Below are 5,000 nucleotides of genomic sequence, written 5' to 3'. Positions count from 1 at the left end.
CACACCACTAGGAGTTCTCACACCACTAGGAGTTCTCACGCCTCTATATCTCACACCACTAGGAGTTCTCACACCACTAGGAGTTCTCACGCCTCTATATCTCACACCACTAGGAGTTCTCACGCCTCTATATCTCACACCACTAGGAGTTCTCACACCACTAGGAGTTCTCACGCCTCTATATCTCACACCACTAGGAGTTCTCACACCACTAGGAGTTCTCACACCACTAGGAGTTCTCACGCCTCTATATCTCACACCACTAGGAGTTCTCACGCCTCTATATATCTCACACCACTAGGAGTTCTCACGCCTCTATATCTCACACCACTAGGAGTTCTCACACCACTAGGAGTTCTCACGCCTCTATATCTCACACCACTAGGAGTTCTCACACCACTAGGAGTTCTCATGCCTCTAGGAGTTCTCACACCACTAGGAGTTCTCACGCCTCTATATATCTCACACCACTAGGAGTTCTCACACCTCTATATCTCACACCACTAGGAGTTCTCACACCACTAGGAGTTCTCATGCCTCTAGGAGTTCTCACGCCACTCATCTCAAACCACTAGGAGTTCTCACGCCTCTATATATCTCACACCACTAGGAGTTCTCACACATCTTATATCTCACACCACTAGGAGTTCTCACGCCTCTCATCTCACACCACTAGGAGTTCTCACACCTCTAAATATCTCACACCACTAGGAGTTCTCACGCCTCTATATCTCACACCATTAGGAGTTCTCACACCACTAGGAGTTCTCATGCCTCTAGGAGTTCTCACACCTCTCATCTCACACCACTAGGAGTTCTCACGCCTCTATATATCTCACACCACTAGGAGTTCTCATGCCTCTAGGAGTTCTCATGCCTATATATATCTCACACCACTAGAAGTTCTCACACATCTTTGTATCTCACACCACTAGGAGTTCTCACGCCTCTTATATCTCACACCACTAGGAGTTCTCACACATCTTTATATCTCACACCACTAGGAGTTATCACGCCTCTTATATCTCACACCACTAGGTGTTCTCACACATCTTTGTATCTCACACCACTAGGAGTTCTCACGCCTCTTTATATCTCACACCACTAGGAGTTCTCACGCCTCTTATATCTCACACCACTAGGAGTTCTCACACATCTTTATATCTCACACCACATACATTTTTTGAGGTCAAAAACAGGATCTAGAATTACAATTCAAATTTGAATAAAAAGGAATTAGAATATTCAATGAAATTTGAAGAAATTCATATACATAATTTAAGGGTATGAAGCTTTCACTATATATCAGACATGATTGCAGCAAACACACAACTTATAACAGTAACCAATTACATTTCCAAAGTAACCTTCCTAACACTGAGCGTATGTGAGATTCAACACATTATTTCTGTTGTGGGACTGTGGAATGGCCTTGGGTTTCCATGAATTTAATTCCACTTCCTGTCTATCTAATTCAAATTCAAAGTAAACTTCCTGGGGTGGTGCCAATTCAATTCAAATTCCAATTCATGAATTGAATAGAGGCCAATTCTAAAATTCAGATTTTTTGCACAAGCTGTTGAACTTGTCCTTACAGGGCGGTTACGGCAGTATAGACATGCAAATGGCCAAGTCCCTGTAAAGAACCACGAGTTCCTCTAGTGGAACCAAGACCCTGTAAAGAACCACGAGTTCCTCTAGTGGAAACACACGCAAATGGCCAAGACCCTGTAAAGAACCACAAGTTCCTCTAGTGGAACCAAGACCCTGTAAAGAACCACGAGTTCCTCTAGTGGAAACTGGCCGAGTGTAAGACCTGTGTGGCGTGAATGGGTGTGCGTGCGTGTGTGTGTGAGTGTGTGCGTGCGTGTGAGGACGTGTGTGTGCATCCGTGTGAGTTCATGTGTGAGTGTGTTTGTGTGTGTGTGTGAGTGTGTGCGTGCGTGTGAGGACGTGTGTGTGCGTCCGTGTGAGTTCATGTGTAAGTGTGTGTGTGTGTGTGTGTGTGTGTGTGTGTGCGTCTGAGTGAGTTGTGAGCGTGTGAGGTCTGTGTGTGCGTCCATGTGAGTTCATGTGTGTATGTGAGAGTGTATGTGCGTTTGTGTGTGAGTGTTTGTGTGTGAGTGTTTGTGAGTGTGTGTGTGTGTGTGTGTGTGTGTGTGGTGCATGTGTTTGTGTGTGTGTGTGTGTGTGTGTGTGTGTGTGTGTTTCTGTGCGTGTGCATGTGGCAGCCAAGAGTGACGACCACTTGAAAACGACATAACACACACACTCTCTCAGACACACACATACACACACACTCTCACACAGGTCATTATGATTGGCTCAGAGGCTTAGCAGTGAGGACTAAAGCAGGAAATCCTAAAACATCAAGAGTCCAACCCCCCCCCCCCCCTTACCCCTCCCTCTTGCCCTCTCCCTCTTGCCCCCTCTCTCCCCCTTACCCCTCCCCCCTCTCTCCCCCTTACCCCTCCCTCTTGCCCCTCCCCCTTCCTCTTGCCCCTCCCTCTTGCCCCCTCTCTCCCCCTTACCCCTCCCTCTTGCCCCTCCCTCTTGCCCCCTCTCTCCCCCTTACCCCTCCCCCTTACCCCTCCCTCTTGCCCCTCCCTCTTACCCCTCCCTCTTGCCCCTCCCCCTTACCCCTCCCTCTTGCCCCCTCTCTCCCCCTTACCCCTCCCTCTTGCCCCTCCCCCTTACCCCTCCCTCTTGCCCCCTCTCTCCCCCTTACCCCTCCCTCTTGCCCTCTCCCTCTCTCCCCCTCTCTTTCTCTTTCTCCCTTTCCCTCTTTCTCCCTCTCTCTCTCTCTCTCTCTCTCTCTCCCTCTCTCTCTTTTTAATTTTTAACATTTTTTTTTTAACATAATTTTTATCCTATACAAGAATTTAATTGTGTCTAATTGTGTCTTGAATCTTTCAGTGTTTTTGTAAACCAATAAAGAAAGAGTTAAAATCTCTCTCTCCTCTCCCTCTCTTTCAATTCAATTCAATTCAAGGTAGCTTTATTGGCATGACAAATATTTATTTGTATTGCCAAAGCAGGACATCAAACAATACAATACAGAGCATACGATAGATAAGACATTTATACATATAAACGTGTGTGTGTGTGTGTATGTGTTTGTGCTGAAAATGGTACACTGTAACAAGATTCTGTGATTTTCACAGCATCACTGCTGTTTTTGAGAAACATGTGTACTGTATTTGTGAATACAGTATGTTGCTGTAGTTTCGCTATGAATTATGGTCAAAAATGGTCAAACTACAGTAATAAAAATTTGCTGCGAATCATAACACAGTAATAAATCTGACTCCTCCCTCACTTGTCAGCTTTTTGAAAATTTTGAAAAAACATGGCAGAAAATCAGTTGGGGTTTTCTGTTTTCTTTTTGCACATAAATACAAAGTTAAGCTCCCAGATAGCAAGGTGACATTGATATTATGTTGATTTTCCATCCAAATCATCATTTTGAAAAGATATTGAAAAGTCATGGATTTATGGTTTACTGGGAAATTTTGATGTGGTGATTGAAACGTGCACCGCGCGACGATGTTTGAACTGTCCGGCGGCGGGAGATCATTTTTGAGCAACAGTTCAGTCAGAGTCAGACCAACGGTGTTCAGCACTCTGTCAAGTTCGCAGCTCCACCTTAATGGTAAGCAAGCATTTATTTATGTAACGTTAATGTTTCATTGTGAAATTGTACTACATTAAATTCGGCCATGTGTACAGTCTATGTACGTTGTACTGTCTAACTTACAAACTCATCCATGCTTGTTGAATCAACTAAGTAAGTAACGTTAGGCTAGCTATCATAGTTGCTGTTGCTGTGAAGGTGGCATTAACGTTAATGTTTTATGTTACGTTAACGTTTTGGCAGTCTCATTTATATTAGGCCTACCTTAGTTCTCAGTAAGTTACAGTTTATTATATTCATATAATTTATATAAAACATTCGCTAGTAGTGCTAGGCCTAGTATGTTACCAGAGCCCGTCTACGGAGAGCCTTGCCACTCCATATTAAGTCCCATTGTATGGAATTTTGGATGCAGTTCCACCAGAGTTCCACTGGGGGCAATCGCCATGAGTGCAGAATGAATGGGAGTCAATGGAGCTAGACGGCTAAATTTGTCTCTTTCACCTGATTGCCGTTGACAAATCTCAGATTTGATTGTAGTTTGTATAACTTCAACATGGGTTATAGGTCAAAAGTTGAATGAACGAGTACTTATGTCCTTTTGATTTCTTACAGGTTGGGTCGTTGTTGCCCATAACACGCTAGCATTGTGCTAATGAATGACGTCATTGACACGTTTGAAAGGCTTTTTAGAACAATTAAGTGACTTTAAAAAATATAATACTCCACCAAGTGTATTTTCTTTGCCTCCCCTTTCAAATACAATACTCAAATTACTTAAAAAAAAATTATATCCCGAGAAAAGTGGATTTTGAGGGGTACAGCTCCATAGACCTCCATGCATTCTGCACTCGTGGACGAGCGCCCTCATGTGGAACCACAGAAGGAACTGCAACCAGTTCAGAAACCGGAAGTTTTCCGAGAGTGGCAGTTCTCCCCTTATTAGACATTCTCTGATGTTACTGTCACAATGTTAGGCTGAAGATGATGTGCTGCTGGTTAACGTTAACGTGGAGGTTTAGCTGCTACCAGCTAACTTATGTAACGTTAACTCATCGTAATCAGTACATATATCTATGTGTTGCTGCAAGCAAACATCATCAATGAGCTCACCCAGCTGGCTAACGTTAGCAGCTAAATATACCTTGCGAAACTAAATATACCTTATGCTAACATCATCTTCAGCCTGGCATTTTGACAGTAAACTCAAAAAACATACAGTATATATATAAATGATTATTCTAAAGTTTCACTTGTAAGTAGCCTTCAGTTTCAGTTTAAATTGTTATCTAACACTGTTTATCTTTTTTTCTTCTATTTCTGCTAGGTGCTGCTTCACTCTGCTACTGGTGGTGGATCAGGCTGA

The 5,000-nt window shown here is 43.5% G+C and overlaps 1 protein-coding gene and 1 long non-coding RNA gene across 2 annotated transcripts in view; one reads left to right on the top strand and one right to left on the bottom strand.

Moving 5' to 3' along the window:
• Positions 1–5,000, bottom strand: part of doc2a (double C2-like domains, alpha) — a 135,094-nt gene that overhangs the window by 124,511 nt on the left and 5,583 nt on the right. The window lies entirely within an intron of this gene.
• The window catches only part of LOC121700409, a 1,699-nt gene continuing 88 nt past the window's right edge, over positions 3,390–5,000 (top strand). Inside the window, exons 1-2 of the long non-coding RNA XR_006027226.1 lie at positions 3,390–3,652; positions 4,962–5,000. The exon at positions 4,962–5,000 is cut by the window's right edge and continues 88 nt beyond it. This is a non-coding gene — a long non-coding RNA (uncharacterized LOC121700409). The remainder of the gene's footprint in view (positions 3,653–4,961) is intronic.

Source organism: Alosa sapidissima, chromosome 24, assembly GCF_018492685.1.
Source record: "Alosa sapidissima isolate fAloSap1 chromosome 24, fAloSap1.pri, whole genome shotgun sequence".
NCBI lineage: Eukaryota > Metazoa > Chordata > Actinopteri > Clupeiformes > Clupeidae > Alosa > Alosa sapidissima.
The sequence above is the reverse complement of the archived record's forward strand: the minus strand, read 5'-3'. Positions and strand labels throughout refer to the sequence as shown.